This window comes from Juglans microcarpa x Juglans regia, chromosome 5S, assembly GCF_004785595.1.
Source record: "Juglans microcarpa x Juglans regia isolate MS1-56 chromosome 5S, Jm3101_v1.0, whole genome shotgun sequence".
NCBI lineage: Eukaryota > Viridiplantae > Streptophyta > Magnoliopsida > Fagales > Juglandaceae > Juglans > Juglans microcarpa x Juglans regia.
Window position 1 is genome coordinate 18,913,497 of NC_054603.1, and position 18,028 is coordinate 18,931,524.

At 39.6% G+C, this 18,028-nt stretch overlaps 1 long non-coding RNA gene across 1 annotated transcript; it reads right to left on the reverse strand.

The window, feature by feature from the left end:
• Window positions 1–2,540: 2,540 nt before the first annotated feature.
• On the reverse strand, window positions 2,541–13,243 carry LOC121267792. The gene is made up of 3 exons (XR_005941080.1): window positions 13,112–13,243; window positions 9,529–9,532; window positions 2,541–2,551 (listed from the first exon to the last, which is right to left on the reverse strand). It is a non-coding gene; the product is annotated as an uncharacterized LOC121267792 (long non-coding RNA).
• Between the last annotated feature and the right edge of the window lie 4,785 nt (window positions 13,244–18,028).

Below are 18,028 nucleotides of genomic sequence, written 5' to 3' on the forward strand. Positions count from 1 at the left end.
AAAATTATACAGTCATCCAAAATAAATATTTTACAAGTCTCAAACCAAAACGAGTGATCCCAGATCACTCTTCGGGCGGAGCCGAACCCTCAGGCTCACCCTCAGCCTCATCTGCATCGAAATCTGCATTACTACAAAATGGTACAGCAAGTAAGTATAACCCAAATAACCACGAGATAAAAATACATTAATGCTACCAACATGCATGCATATGATGAGATATGCATTAAATCCAAAAAATACTATTTTTCCCGAAAATAGATATTTTCCACACACGCCAAAATCCAATTTTGGCCCAAAAAGAATACTCCTTCATTTTCCCAGAAAATGACCTAAATCAATAAAATCTCTTTTTCCCAGAAAATGAATCACATAAAAACCTTTTAATCAACACACGCTATTTTCTCAGAAAATAGCTCATTATTCCATTAACCAATGCACCATGATCTCCCCTAGGGATCATCCGCACGTCCTGGCTTCGTAGCGATGCTCAGTTCCGCACCCAGCGCGTTCGTGGCCAAGCACCCACTACGCAACGAGCGATGCCCAGTTCCGCGCCCAGCGCGTACGTGGCCAAGCATCCTCTAGCCCCCACTAGCAGAGGGGCCACGGAGTCGGCACGAGACCATCTCGTCCGATCCCATTGTCGCCCAGCGACAATCCAGGGGACGTCACTCAGTATATTCCGCTCCCGAGTGACCAAAGGAGCTCCACCGAGATAATATCCCATCTCGGCTTGGGGTCGTGATACACACGCACCCAAAATCCTTTAACACATGAAAACCCAGGTTTTATGAAACACATGAACATGAATGCATGTACATGAAAATCCAGTTTCCTTTACAAACATGATCATGCGTGCAATATGCCATGTACATGAACAACACCACAACAACCATCAATTCACAATAGCAACCAAACATACAACTCCGTCCATAATCCGTTCGACCCTCGAATTCCTCGGACTTAGTCCGGCATGTCCAACCAGATCACAATAATATGGGTTAGTGCAAAAATATATTTAAATCACAATAGTTCTTTGAAAAAATACTTATAGTGCTATATAATAATTTTCGAATAATCATGGAGCTACAAAAGGTGGCGGCACAGCAACGTAACAGTGTAAAATACACTATGGTCGTGGGTCTCAAAACCCACTTTTGAATGGGAACAAACTAAGACCCAAAATTGATAGGGTAGGGCCTAGAGAGGTCGATGAAGCCAATAGTGGTGGTGGTTTGCCGTGGGTGGCAGCGCAAAGGGTGGTTTTAAGGCCAAAAATTCTGAAACGGAGATGGGCTTTGTTGTGCTTCACCAGTGACGGATCGGAGCTGGGGTTGGGTCCATTGGGTTGCCAAGAGGTCGGGGATGAAGTGGTGAAGAGATGGTGGCCGGAGGTGGCGCGACGGCGGCGCGCGAAGGAAGAGAAGGTCGCGGCTGGGTGTTGTGCGTGGAGGCTATCGGCGGCGAGATAGGGGCTGGGATTTGGGAGGTGAGGTCGCCGGCCGATAAGGAGGTGAAAGGAAAGGGCAGTGTCGGTCACGTGCGGCTCACGGCGGCGGGCTGGGTGGAGGAGAAATCGGACGGGAGAGAGGGAGGGGGGTGCGTCGCGCGGGGGGGAAAAGCTGGGGGAAGGAAAAGAAAAAAAAGAAAGGAAAGAAAAGAAAAAGGGGAAAAGAAAAATGAAGGGAAAGAAATGAGGTCCAATCCCCACATCTTGGATCACAAAAAATGATCCAACGAAAATGATTTTAAAACAGCATCTCCATTAAAATAATTTAAAAGTAATGATACAATGAAAATAAAATAATTAAATCTCACAATCAATTAATTTAAAAAGAAGAACAATTTAAATGTACAATAATAAATAAATATTAAGAAAACATAACAATTTAATTTTCACAATTTAAAGATCATAAAATAACCCATTTCAAATATCCGATAATTTTAAAACAAGAGAATAAATTTTTGAACAAATAAAAGTAATCCTTCAGTGAAAATACACTAAAATATGGAGTGTTACATTCTCCCCCCTTAAAAAAAATTTCGTCCTCGAAATTTGTAAGGCCATACATTATGCTAAAACAGGATACATGATACAACCAGAACACGCTTGAGATAACATACCATCACCAAAGCGTAAGTAATGCTCTCTCAAGTCAGCTTCTCTCTCTCAAGAGAAATCCTGAGCCAACGGATCGCCCCATGACATCTTCACCAAAGGTATTGTCTTAGACCTTAACCTTTGCTCTTTCCAATCCACAATCTGAGTCGGGGCAACTTCATAAGAAAGATTAGGCCGAAGTTCAAAATGCAGCTCTAGCTGTCCAAAACTGTTCTTCAAAGACGACACATGGAACACATCATGGACATCTCCAAAATAATCCGGCAGGGCAACTCTATAAGCAACTAGCCCAACTTTCTCTATAATCTGGAAAGGACCAACATACATCGGACTAAGCTTTCCCTTCTTGCCAAAGCGCTTAACCCCATCATCGAAGAGACTTTAAGGTAAACCCAATCACCTATCTCAAATGATAAGTCTCTTCTCCTTGTATCTGCATAACTCTTTTGGCAACTTTGGGCTTCTGCCATTTTAGTTCTTATAAATTGAACTTGATCTTTCATTTCTTGAATTATCTCTGGCCCAATCAATTTACTTTCGCCAACTTCATCCCAACACAACGGTGATCTACACTTCCACCCATAAAAAGCTTCATACGGGGCCATTTGAATAGAGGAATGAAAACTGTTATTATAAGCAAACTCAATTAGCGGCAGATGATTCTCCCAACTCCCTTGAAATTCCATGACACAAGACCGCAACATATCCTCAAGAGTCTGAATAGTACGCTCTGCTCGACCGTCTGTCTGTGGGTGATATGCAGTACTAAACTTCAACTTAGTGCCTAAAGCTGCCTGCAAACTCTTTCAAAAATGGGACATGAACCGCGGGTCCCGATCTGACACGATACTCTTGGGCACTCCGTGCAAACGCACTATCTCCTTCATATACAACCGAGTCAACTTACCCAAAGAGTTAGTGTTATTAATAGGCAGGAAATTGGCACTTTTGGTCAACCGATCAACTATCACCCAAACTAAGTTCTTTCCACTAGGGTCCTCAGCAAACCCACAACAAAATCCATAAAATATCATTCCACTTCCACTCAGGAATAGGGAGAGGTTGAAGTTTACCAACAGGTCTTTGATGCTCAGCCTTAACTTAACGGCACGTGGCACATTTCTCAAAAAAAATATGGCGATATCCAACATACTCGTATTAGTCCTCCAGTGGCACATCACGACCAGTATTCCTAGATGACTATACTAACCAAAATCTTATTTTCCACAAGAACCTTAATACAATATCCAAAAAATTCCAATGATCAATAGCTCCATAGAATAACCCATGCTAACCTCAATCAGCTCCTATGCTTCAACTTCTAAACCTCCATTGAATTCTACATTTGGTAACCAAATGGCCACTTCCAAGGTTAACCACCAATAACAAATTGCACAACTAAAAGATTAATCTTCAACTACAAGCATCATCTAAAAATTCAAGTCATCACTAATTCCTCAAGATCAACACAAAATTTGAACTCCTAACTATAACCACAAATATCACGCTTCGGCTGCACACTCTGATAATTCGCCACATGCATAAAATTTATGTCCTCATAAAAACTAACACCATCGAATACAAGGTGGCTCCATACCTACTAACTAGAAAACTCTTATCACCTTTTGGTAGAAAATACTCTTTTCCCCAAAACCAGGAGTTATCACTCATATTCCTCAATTAAATCCTGCTACCTTGATCAAAATCAATATTCCGCAAAATACATCCATGATCATAGACAGAAAACTAACCTCAACATCCCAAATTAAAAATAAGCAACCTCAACCCAAAATACATCCATCTCATCTACAATAAGGAGCATACTTTAAAAGATTCGATTCCAATCCGACCAACCAAAAAGAGTACCTATAAACTTCTACCCAAAAATCTAAACCCAAAAACTCATCACTTACATTCAAAATAACATCTAATCTAGCGGTGACTAAACTCATTACGAATCATCATGACTTCACCAAAACATTAACAAAACCTCCTTGGTAACTCGCCCAGCTACTTCTACTCCGATAAGCTAGTATTAGCACGACTAGCTCATTCAATAACACATCACTATTAAACCTCAAGGCAAGCCCTACTGCTCAAATCATCAATCCACCAAAAGCCAATGCAAATCACCCAAGGATTCTAATACTTGATTAACTCACTTACTTGATCATATTATTCATCGCTAATGCCTAAACTTCAACTTCCAAGATCTTATCATACACCAAACATGACGACCCATCAATCTCTCTTCAAGTTAAATAACAATGTCCTTAATTCAACCAACTGGATGCTCAATCTCCAAAGAAAGTATAACCTCAAAATTTAAATTCCTAGGTAACCTCAAGTCACAATTAATTCCTATAGATAATCACAATAATTATTGTCAACCGTCATTCCATTGAGTAATCCATTTCAACTATACACTCCGATTGACTCATCAAAAACTCCAAACCAAAATCTCTTGAATTTAATACTATTGTATTTATTCATCTTCAACACCTACCCAAGACACTTCTTCCAAACCAAAAAATGAGACAAGGACCCCTGTACTCTCCGAAATGCATACACACTCACCACTACTACGCATCGATCTCATGCACACTTAGCCAGAACTAATAATCCTCCAAACGTGCAAGTGATCTGTCACTACTATTTCCATCATCTGGGCTTATATCCTCGAAATCAACAAGAATCATTTCCTACGTCCGCACCATCTATTATTCCTTAAAATTGATATGGATTAAATTCTCAACCTGTCACTAACCTCGAGCTAAAAACAATCATTATCTGAACTAGATCAACATCTTCAATCCTCGAAAAATACACAAACTAGATCATTACCTCCCATCTCCAAAGAAGTTCTCTCCTAAAAAAAATTCTCATATCAGTAACTCGACTCAGATCAATCCTAATTTAATGGTTACCAACTAATCAATTGATAGAATAGAGCAAGCTAGCGTACCAAGTCTACAAAACTAAGAACTCAAATCCTATTATAATTCAACCCTTCAACTCTGCAATTCTAAAACCTTAAACCAGATAAAAATCATTTCCCAAAATCTTAAAGATCCATGACCTTAAATCTAAAGCATTCACATTATAAAACTTGTAAATTCTAAAACCCCAAATGTTATCAAACTGCTTATCAAAGTCGGCAAAATCGAAAACTTCTAATCTAACTAATCCATCGAATGCTTGTTGAACCTATCACCTTAAATCCAATAAACTTATTTCCTAAAAACTATAAGGCCTCAAACCTTAAGTGACCTTCTCAAAAATCTAACCTTGAAATTCGTTGAACTTACAACCTCCTATGCTATAGCCTCATGACATCTCCACGAAATATAAAACCTCAATTATCCTAAGCAATTTAAAATTATTCCCCTCCTTAGCAGCAACTTAAGTTCCTACTCCAAAGAGTTCACCCAGATCATGCCGTTCCCTTCAAGCCTCGATATTAAAACAAACCAGTTGCCAAGAGTTCAGGCCTATTACACTAAATGTTCAAGCCTAACAATGACATTCACAGTCGTACCATCTTCCTGTCATAGCACAACTCTTAACCCGCTTTTCAACCCCGAACAAAACAAAATAAAATAAAATTCCATAAATAAATAATATACAACAAAATGAATAAAACCAACAATAAAATATCATAAGATAAAATGAATAAAACAAATGAAGTAGTGCACAATAAAATAATTAAAAAAAAGTAAATGTAGTGCACAATAAAATAATTAAAAAAAAAGTAAATAAATAAAATAAAATAAACAAACAAGTAGTATACAATAAAATAAATAAAACCAACAAAAAATAAAAACATAAATAAATTAAAACCATTAAAATAACATACTTCAAACCAAATAATTTCAAATCACAACTTTAAAACTTTCTGGTACTCCACCTATGGGACATGTGGTTTTACCCAGAGCCGAACTGCTCTGATACCACCTGTGGCGCCCACGACCCCCATGTAAGGAGACACAGGAATCTAGACACCGGGAAGATGACAACAGGGTCACACATCCCAACGTTAGTGCTAAGTGTGTGTACATGCAACAGTGTACAAAAACAACGCAACGGATAATTAATACAACTAAGTACCAGAATTGTTAATACAATTTAAATAGTCAGTAAAAATGTTTAAAAATTATACAGTCATCCAAAATAAATATTTTACAAGTCTCAAACCAAAACGAGTGATCCCAGATCACTCCTCGGGCGGAGCCGAATCCTCAGGCTCACCCTCAGCCTCATCTGCATCGAAATCTGCGTTATCACAAAATAGTACCGCAAGTAAGTATAACCCAAATAACCACGAGATAAAAATACATTCATGCTGCCAACATGCATGCATATGATGAGATATGCATTAAATCTAAAACATACTATTTTTCCCGAAAATAGATATTTTCCACACACGCCAAAATCCAATTTTGGCCCAAAAAGAATACTCCTTCATTTTCCCAGAAAATGACCCAAATCAATAAAATCTCATTTTCCCAGAAAATGAATCACATAAAAACCTTTTAATCAACACACGCTATTTTCCCAGAAAATAGCTCATTATTCCATTAACCAATGCACCATGATCTCCCCTAGGGATCATCCACACGTCCTGGCTTCGTAGCGATGCTCAGTTCCGCGCCCAGCGCGTTCGTGGCCAAGCACCCACTACGCAACGAGCGATGCCCAGTTCCGCGCCCAACGCGTACGTGGCCAAGCATCCTCTAGCCCCCACCAGCAGAGGGGCCACGGAGTCGGCACGAGACCATCTCGTCCGATCCCATCGTCGCCCAGCGACAATCCAGGGGACGTCACTCAGTATATTCCGCTCCCGAGTGACCAGAGGAGCTCCACCGAGATAATACCCCATCTCGGCTTGGGGTCGTGATACACACTTACCCAAAATCCTTTAACACATGAAAACCCAGTTTTCATGAAACACATGAGCATGAATGCATGTACATGAAAACCCAGTTTCCTTTACAAACATGATCATGTGTGCAATATGCCATGTACATGAACAACACCACAACAACCATCAATTCACAATACCAACCAAACACACAACTCCGTCCATAATCCATCCGACCCCCGAACTCCTCGGACTCAGTCCGGCATGTCCAACCAGATCACAATAATATGGGTTAGTGTAAAAATATATTTAAATCACAATAGTTCTTTGAAAAAATACTTACAGTGCTATATAATAATTTCTGAAGGATCATGGAGCTGTAAAAGGTGGCGGCACAGCAACGTAACAGTGCAAAATACACTGTGGCCGTGGATCTCAAATACCCACTTTTGAATGGGGACAAACTAAGACCCGAAATTGATAGGGTAGGACCTAGAGAGGTCGCTGAAGCTAATGGTGGTGGTGGTTTACCGTGGGTGGCAGTGCAAAGGGTGGTTTTAAGGCCAAAAAGTCTGAAACGGAGATGGGCTTGGTTGTGCTTCACCGATAACAGATCGGAGCTGGGGTTGGGTCCATTGGGTTGCCAAGAGGTCGGGGATGAAGTGTTGAAGAGATGGTGGCCAGAGGTGGCGCGACGGCGGCGCGCGAAGGAAGAGAAGGCCGCGGCCGAGTGTTGCCCGTGGAGGCTATCGGCGGCGAGATAGAGGCTGGGATTTGGGAGGTGAGGTCGCCGGCCAATGGGGAGGTGAACGGAAGGGGCGGTGTCGGTCACGGGCGGCTCACGGCGACGGGCTGGGTGGAGGAGAAATCGGACGGGAGAGAGGGAGGAGGGTGCGTTGCGCGGGGGAAAAGCTGGGGGAAGGAAAGGAAAAAAAGAAAGGAAAGAAAAGAAAAAGGGAAAAAGAAAAATGAAGGGAAAGAAATGAGGTCAAATCCCCACATCTTGGGTCACAAAAAATGATCCAACGAAAATGATTTTAAAACAGCATCTCCATTAAAATAATTTAAACGTAATGATACAATGAAAATAAAATAATTAAATCTCACAATCAATTAATTTAAAAAGAAGAACAATTTAAATGTACAACAATAAATAAATATTAAGAAATCATAACAATTTAATTTTCACAATTTAAAGATCATAAAATATTCCATTTAAAATATCCGATAATTTTAAAACAAGAGAATAAATTTTTGAACAAATAAAAATAATCCTTCAGTGAAAATACACTAAAATACGAGGTGTTACATCTTCATAATAAAATTCCTAAACCCGTTCCACGACTAAAGCACTCAGCTCCTATAAATTATGGACCATATACCATAAGATGATCTTCCTCACCAAAATCTATGGGTTTCCAGCTATGTTGAGAGTTCACTTGAGTAAATTTGGGGGGTTTTATTTTTAATATTCATATGAGGTCAATGTCTATGTTGAGAGTTCTATTTACTATTTCATATGGGGTTAAGCTAAGAATTTGTGTGAAATTATTATTAGGCTTTTAATCGAGCCATTGGGGAACTTTACACTTTGAATTGGATTGGACACATAAGTGTATGATAATCGATACAATGTGCACAAACGTGCATGTCTAGGAGAAATATGTGAGGCACGGGCTAAAATTATTGAAGGGTTAAAATTTTGGAATGTTAAGTTCAACAATATGATCAAGGATTGGAATAGGCATGGAATGGTTCAGACGGATAACTTTTTAGGCCGCTTGTGGTATTATCGAATTCCGAGGACAGAATTTTTTTAATGGGGGGATGTAACACTCGAGCCCAGCACCAAGCTCAGGCTAAGCTGGCTTTCTATAATTTTTTTTAGGTTAATATTATGGATGCCCATTTGAGATTTATAGAATAATTTTGAATAGACCACAATCCCAATATTTTCTTGTGGTTGATTATGGACTTTTATTGAAGTTGATGATTAAGTTAAAACCCATTTATTATTTATGGATCCAAACTGATGAGTACTATGGCCCCATTTATTTATGAACTCCAAGCCCATGAAAGAATTCAATTCAAATGCACTATATTACTCTAGAGTTATCTTCATAATAAAATTCCTAAACCCGTTCCACGACTAAAGCACTCAGTTCCTATAAATTATGGACCATATCCCATAAGATGATCTTCCTCACCACAATCTAGGGTTTCCAGCTATATATATATATATATATATACACACATACACATAGACCTGTAGGTCTATCTCCTTCATGCATAACAAGTTTCTTCAAGCCCTAAAGGTGTCGTCTATTTCCTCAAATCACACCGCACCTTCTCCATAAATTTCCATCAAGCGCGACGTGGCCACCACAACCCTCAGCATGCACGTGCATTTTCCACCTGACGTCCCCACGTCCAGGAAACAAGCATGGCAACATACAGAGTGGCTCTCCCTCATGTTCACAGCAAGCTTATTTTTTTTCCTAAGGGTTACTGCAGCCGTGAATCTTTTGTGAAGCTCCTCCACATTTCTTCCTCCTTCCATCAGCCCTATCGCACAGAACATCAGCCTCCCAAGGGGGCAAGTCGTTGCCTCACAAGACGACCCCTTAACTACGATGTCGTGACAAGCTACTACAATTTGAAACGCTGCAAACAGCATAGACCAGTGTTTGCAACCACAGCACCACACAGTAGCAACCCTAGGTCCCCAACGTTGCCTGCTCTTCCCATGTCTAAGAGTCACCACAGTTATCACCTCCGCAAGCCCTCACTCCTCCACATTTCAACCACCGTTAGCCAAAGGCATCAAAGACCCACGTTGATGGAGACTAAGCTGAGAGCCATCTTCCACGCCAACAACCTCACCTTAATATCCGAGTCCTACTACGTAGGTCCTTACATCATTTTATTAATTCTTTAAGTTAAATATTTTGAGATAAAGATTTTTATTATTTTTAATTATTTTATTTTAAGATGAGTATGCTTTATTTTAAAACATGATTTATTAAAATAAAGCAAGCGTATGACTTTTAAGACTTTGAAATATTTTCCCTTAAACCCTTCAATTTTATTCATTTAAGAAATGGCTCAATTATTCTCTACCATTAGATTGGTAGGTGGAAAGTATCCTTGAGGTGGATGGATCTCCACCATCCAAATTGCTTCCATGTGATGGAAGGAGGAGATAAAGACTAAAATGCCATTTTCCCTCCTCCAAGCTTACGGTGAAAGCCACACAAAAGGAGAAAAGAAAAACAAAAATTAATCCTAAGGCATTTCTACCCCATACCCGTCGGTCTACACCCAAGGAAGAAAAAGAAAAAGAAACTTCATCTTCCTCTCCAAGCAAGCCATGGCCGACGCCACCTTCATCTCTTTCCTTCCTCTTTTCTTTTCATCTTCAAGGAAGCAAGTTCCTCTCTTCTCCTTCAAGCCGTGCCACTCCATAGCAAGGAAAGAAAACATCTTCCTCCATCTCCAAGCTGTGTGTACCTCATCTCTACCCATTTTCGGTTTTGTCTCAAAGCTTGGAAACAAAGCTTGTTTTCATCTTCAAAAGGGTGAAATCTTGAAGGTAATAAACTTTTGATTCACTTCCTAGCATGATTTCCATATGGGTTTCGATTTTTATCATTTACCTTACCAATTGATGTTTCTATTTTGGGGGTAACACAGTGCAATCATCCTTGCTTTTCATCCACACGGCTATACCTCTATTTGGTCTTCCACTTATGTTTTGAAAGGGACAAAGAGCTTAAGGTAAAAATTCTAATTTGATTCATTTGTTTTTAATGTGATGTTGGAAGCTCATTAAGTTGTTTTAGCTTGTGTTTGGATGTGTTTAATTTCCTATGTTGAAAATAAATATATATGCCCTGTTTTTGGCCCAAACCGAATAGTATTATAGTTGTTTTGCTATGTTGCTACTAAATTTCGTTTAATCATAGGTGATGATTAGTGTGATTTTAACGTATATATGTTGGTACCATGTGTTTTGTGTTGAGATTTATTGGTGATCTGCTTTTAGAATGCTAAGAGGTTCGGTTAAAAGTTTTGCTTGGTTCTATAATTTTATATTTTTGCTTTTAAAGAGTATTAAGTGAATAAAGCATGAACTTGAGTGTTTAAAAGTTTGCTTATGAGTAATTTTGCTATACCTTATTCTACTTTAATTTTAATGGGATATGTTATCCAAACTAATTAAAAATATTATTTACGTGAATATGTCATAGCTTAGATTAGATATAAGAGATTTATTGTGCATGATGTATTATGATATGTGAAGCTGCCCAAGTATTCCTAAGCCCATGTCATGTCATGTCTTGATGTAAAAATAGCCCATTTATATTGTCCCTCGTTTGGTTAAATTCTACCTAACACAAGAGTCCAAAATATTGATAAGCTAATCTTTTTATAATGAGAGACTACAAGTTCATTTGAAGGGCATGTTTCCAAAGTTTGTTTAGCCTACTTGAGATGCCTAAATCTATTTTAAAGCCCATTGTTGAGAATTTCTAGATTTTATCTCCTATTGTTCATAACCCAAAGTGAGTTTGAACCAAAGAGACCTTGTTTGAAGCCTACGAATTCCTAACTACTTTCCATGTAAGCTTATAGAATAGCCTTTCCATGTACTGCTAGCATGTCTTAAAATTTAAGTTATTTCTCTTGTAAGTTGAGGTGAGAAGTAGTCATTTGGGTTAATATTAAGCATAGAAGGGACGTTAGATTGTAGTATAGTGACTTTCTCTTTTAAAGGAAAGGCTAAAAAATATTGTATGAATATTAACACACTTATGTTATTTATTGGAATAGGACTATATTGACGTTGGAAGTATTGAGCATAGAAGTAAGTAGCTATGACCATGCTTCTTACACCAAGTTCTCTTTATGAAAGAATGTCTCTCTCTTCAAATGTTCTTCTAAAGAAAGAATAAATGTATATATTATGTACAAGCCTTTCTTGATAGCCCCTATTAAGCACCCTATCGATTATAATTGTGTGTATGTGTATAAGGTAATGTATGCACGTAAGTTCTAAATCATTAGATTTTCATGCATGCTCTCTCAAGAAACTTATTGATTATTCCTATATGTAGTATAACATGAAATGTATCTTGTTCATAAAAATGCATGTGTATCGGAGTAAGAAAGATGATGAAAATGTTTTAATTGCAAATGGAAGGAAATGAATGCATCATGCCTTATGCTTCAAGTGATGCTTTAAATGAGTTTTAAAATGTCCCTATGAACTTATGCTTTAAATGATGCGAAGAAAGCATTTTAAAATATCCTTATGAACAGATATTTTAAATAATGCGAAAAAAGTATTTTAAAATGTCCCTATGAACTGATGCGTTATGGATACCATGAAAAATGATGTTTAAGCTCATACTTTTAAATGATTTTTTTTTCCCATGAATGCACTGCTAATTGAAAATGATTGAAAAGAAAGGACTGAAATGAATGAATGAAAGAAAGGACTGAATGAAAATACGTAACGGCCATATGAATAAAAATGGAACCAAAGGAATGGGCAGATTGCAATGCCGGGTAAGTAGTACTAGTAGTGCACCTAGTGCTGCCCCCATGAAAGGGATTCCCAACCTGTGGCCACGGGCAGAATCCAGGTCCAAAGGAAGACCACTAACCCTAACACGAGGGGCGTAATAGTGTGTACCGGCCAAAGAAAGTGAAACATAAAAAACATGGTTATTTCTTATAATGTTATACATGAAAGCCTAGTTATTTCTTAGAATGTTTATGCGTGAAAGTATGGCTTATTCCTTAAACTGTTTATGCATGAAAGCATTGTCACTATTAGCAAATATTTATGTATGCATGTTTTCAAAAGAAAAGATTATGTGATTAATAAGTTAACAGCATAGTGTACTGCTTACTGACTATTCGACTCATTTTGTGTTTATGTTTTAAATGTCTAGGTAATAACGAAAAGGCTGGCGAGCAAGGCACTACTGTAGAGGGAGAGACAGACGCTTAGGGTCTTCTCTAACTAGAATAGTTATGTTTATGGATGATAGGTTATGTTTATAGTCAAACATTCTATTCGACCTTACATAGATGATGAGTTATGTTTATGTATAGACGTTTTATGTTATGATGGACTCTAAGAGTCTCTTATGGGTGCTTGTTTGAATAAAATGTCTATCAAGTATTCTCTTTATTAAATTAAAAATTTAGAGTACACGTGTGTCATGTACACGTATATCATGTTCATACTGAACGCATGTTATTTAAAAAAAAAAAAAAAGGACATATGTACGTAGTGATTCTGCCCTTCCCGAGGTGGGGTTGTGACAATAACCCTACCACGGGGGATAAACATGGTATTTGACCCTGCCACAAATATAATAGTGGCATACGGCCCCGCCATAGGTATAATAGTGGCATACGGCCCCGCCATAGGTATAATGGTTTGCATGTTCTCGGTTTTTTGTATTTGTTCTAAAAAAATAGATTTTTTACATAGGCTTCTTGGCTTTCTCTCTTCAGATTTACAGATATGTTGTTCGTTTGTATATTCTGGATTTGCATGTTGTGAGTTTTTTGTAATTTTTGTCAAAAAAGTGTATTTTTTTCATGGGTTTTAGGTTTTTGGCATTGGGTCTTTTTTTTATGCTATTAAAATCTGGTTTTAACATTTTGCATGGGTTTTTTGTGTTCTGTGGTTTGCTGATCTGGGTTTTTCCGTAGTTTGCTATTTTTTTTCCTTGTCATTTCATTTTTTTTTATCAGCTGGGTTATAGTTTTTTTTTTTTTGCTGTGATTTATTGATAGGCCACGACGTTCGAGGAGGGGCCTAAAACCAAATCCCAAGTATATGGGAGGAGGTTAAACGTGCAAAGGCATGGACGTAGTGCATGGACCGAGTCATAGCTGTTGAAGTCACATGAGTGCATGGACTGAGTCGTAGCTTGAAGTCAGTTTCTATTTTCTGCTGCATTTATCTTTCTGTTGTTGCATTTTATCTTTCTGTTGTTGCATTTCTATTTCCGTTAGAAAGTGGAGTGTGTAGGCATCAGTCACTAGTAGTGGTTCTAGGTGTTTCCTCTGTTTTCAGCAATTCTGTTTTCACTTTGTAATTTCAGTTTTGTGAACATGGACTACTATTTAAGCAGCCGTAGGACATCAATAAGAACACAGAAAAATTATTCCAGCAAATAATTGTGGTACATCCTCACCCGAAGAGGACATATACTTGAGTTTTATCATCTACAATTATAAGGGACCTATCATTGGCATCACAGCCAGGTTCTTATGTGCACTAACAAGGAACGAGTCGAACACTTGGAGTCCGGACTTGGTACAGTTCAAGAAGGACTTCAGCGGATGGAGGAAGCTCTCACTCGACTCTCAAATGTTTTGCTCACTAATCCGGAATCCTCAAATCATGGCCATCACCACCGAGACAACCAAGAGGGAGGTAGACCGATCGTTTCGTCAAAATCAGCCAAGCTAGAATTTCCACGCTTCTCTAGAGAAGACCCGACAGAGTGGTTCAACCGAGTGGAACAATTTTTCGAAACCAGGGCACTGCAGAAAATCAAAAGGTTTTCATGGCTGCTTATCATCTAGAAGGGGAAGCCAACCAGTGGTGGCAGTGGCTTCGAAGAACGTTACAGGAAGATGGACGAGCGATTCCATGGGAACAATTCGAAGAGGAATTATGGGCTCGCTTTGGACCATCAGAATGTGAAGACTTTGATGAAGCACTCTCAAGGATCAGACAGCTAGGAACGTTGAGAGATTATCAACGTGAATTTGAGAAGCTGGGCAACAGGGTGCGTGGATGGACGCAGAAGGCGTTGGTGGGAACATTCATGGGGGGCTTGAAGGCGGAAATTTCTGATGGGATCCGGATGTTCAAACCGCAATCCCTCAAGGAGGCTATTAATCTAGCACGAATGAGAGATGAGCAGCTCACAAGACAGCAGTGGTTCATGCGACCACCACCTACACGAGTTCCACTAGCTCTCCCACAAACCAATCGGGTAGCTCCCGTTACCTCGTCAACTCCATTTAGGCATTTATCATGGGACGAGATGCAGAAGAGAAGAGTGAAAGGTCTCTGTTCTAACTGCAATGAATGATTTACAACTGGGCATAAATGCCAAAAACCCCAGCTATTACTCTTGGAGGGCTAAGCGGACGCGGGTAATGTGATCTGTGAGGACATCATTGATCAACATACGGTGGAAATTGACCAAGGGGAGACACGGGAGAAGTGCAAGAACCAGAACTGGAACCTGAAATCACGCTCCACGCATTGACGGGGTGGACCACCCCAAGAACAATGCGTATAACTGCAACTATGGGCTCCCGCAAAGTAATGGTGCTGATCGACAATGGATCCACGCATAACTTCATCAGTGATCGCTTGGCAAACTCACTGCGTCTACCAGTGGTGCCAACAGAACCGTTCATTGTTCGAGTTGCTAACGGCGAACAACTAACATGTCAAGGACGATTTGATGAGGTATTGGTGAATTTACAAGGCACTGAGTTTTACCTCACCCTTTTCTCTCTACCTTTATCAGGCCTTGATCTAGTGTTGGGCATTCAATGGTTGGAAATGTTGGGTTCCGTGGTATGTAATTGGTAGAAATTAACCATGGACTTCAACTGGAATAAGCAAGCCCGCAGATTGCAAGGATTGGATGAACAAGCTGTTCAAGAGGCTACATTAAAAGAAATGTCAAAAGAATGCCGAATGGGCCATACGTTGTTTGCACTATGCATTCCGTCGACCACGAAGAATAACTTACAAGGTGAATTTTCTGAAGTCAAGCATCAAGACTTGCAACGGGTTATACAGGAATATGATGATGTGTTCCAAGACCCCTCGTGTGTACCACCTATGCGCGAAGTAGATCATTGCATTACACTCAAAGAGGGCACCGAACCGATTAACGTGCGCCCCTACAGATATGCCCATTTTCAGAAGGAAGAAATCGAAAGGCAGGTCCAAGAGATGCTGGATTCCGGGCATATTCATGCTAGCACTAGTCCATTTTCTTTGACGATATTCTCACCTATAGTTCAACGGGGGATAAGCATGTGGCACAAACTTTGGAGATTTTGAGACAACATAAATTTTTTGCAAAAATAAGCAAATGTGCCTTTGGACAGCAAGAATTGGAATATCTGGGGCATATCATTACGCCTCAAGGAGTGAAGGTGGATGACAAAAAAATTGCAGCCATGCTCGCATGGCCACGACCTACTAATATTTATGAATTGCGTGGTTTTTTAGGCTTGACAGGATATTACGGAAAGTTCATTCAAAATTATGGCATTATCGCTCGACCCCTCACCAATCTACTCAAAAAAGGGAAGTTTGGATGGCATGAAGAAGCCGAAACAGCTTTCTCGACTCTTAAGCAAGCAATGACCACTACCCCAACTTTGGCTATGTCTAATTTCAATGATTTTTTTACCATTGAAACCGACGCATCAGGCGAAGGAATTGGCGCAATCTTAACTCAACTAGGCAAGCCCATTGCCTTTATGAGCCGAGCACTGGGAGTCACAAAAAAATCATGGTCAACCTATGCTAAAGAAATGCTTGCCATTATAGAAGCCATTCGCCTATGGCGACCTTATTTACTGGGAAAGAAATTTTTTATCCAAACTGACCAACGCAACTCGAAGTATTTCCTGGATCAACGTGTAGCAACTCCGGAGCAGCAAAAATGGGTAGCCAAATTAATGTGCTACGATTATGAAATTATTTACCGTCCGGGACGTGAGAACTCAGCTGCAGATGCTCTGTCACGTAAGCCAAGCAGCCCAGTAATTAATCATCTACACGTAGCAACGGTAACTTTGTGGGATGAGATTAAAGAGGCTTACGAAGGTGATCGCTATATTCAATCTATTAATCAGACAGCCAAGACTCAAACCGAAGGACCCTATACACAATGTCAAGGACTTTTGTTCTTTAAAGGAAGGGTAGTGATTCCATCGTGCGAGTCATTACGCACTAAGCTGTTGCATGAGGCACACAATACCAAGATTGGAGGGCACTCAGGCATCTTACATACATGCAAACGGCTATCCCAACAATTTTATTGGCCGAAAATGCACCAGTCCGTCCAAGAGTATGTCAAACACTGTGAGGTATGCCAGAAAATGAAATCTGAAACACTTCCCCCTGCTGGGCTCCTGCAATGTTTGCCCATCCCATGTCAAGTCTGGGATGATATTTCTCTTGACTTCATTGAAGGTTTACCAACTTCCCACGGCAAGGATACAATCTTAGAAGTAGTTAACAGGTTAAGTAAATATGCACATTTCTTAACTCTCACTCATCCATTTACTACTAAGAGCGTGGCTGAAAAATTTGTTGAAGGAGTTATTAAATTGCATGGTCTCCCTAAATCGATTGTTAGCGATCGAGATCCCATCTTTATTAGTCGATTTTGGCAAGAATTTTTTCATATGTCTAGTACTCAGTTGAAACTCAGCTCCGCCTATCATCCGCAAATCGACGGCCTGACGGAAGTGGTGAACAGATGTGTCGAACAATATTTGTGATGCTTCGTTCATCAATGGCCACGCAAATGGACCACCTACATTCCGTGGGCTGAACTATGGTATAATACAACATATCATGTGTCTACTGGAATGACTCCGTTCCAAGCTTTATATGGTCGATTGCCTCCTCTGTTTCCCAATTACCATAGTGGAGACTCTTCGGTCCATGAGGTAGATCAGAATCTCGTGTCCAGAAATGAGCTGCTGCATCAACTAAAAGCAAATTTGGACACTTCCATTAATCGCATGAAACAATCAGCAGATCAAAAGAGAAGGGAGGTGAGTTTCGAAATTGGGGATATGGTGTTTCTCAAGTTGCATCCCTACTGCCAGCAATCTATCTTCAAACGTGCTCACCAGAAACTTGCTAGTCGCTTTTATGGACCATACCCAGTCATGCAAAAAATAGGAGCAGTTGCTTACAAGCTTCAGCTGCCGGAAGGAGCTAGAGTTCATCCGGTCTTCCA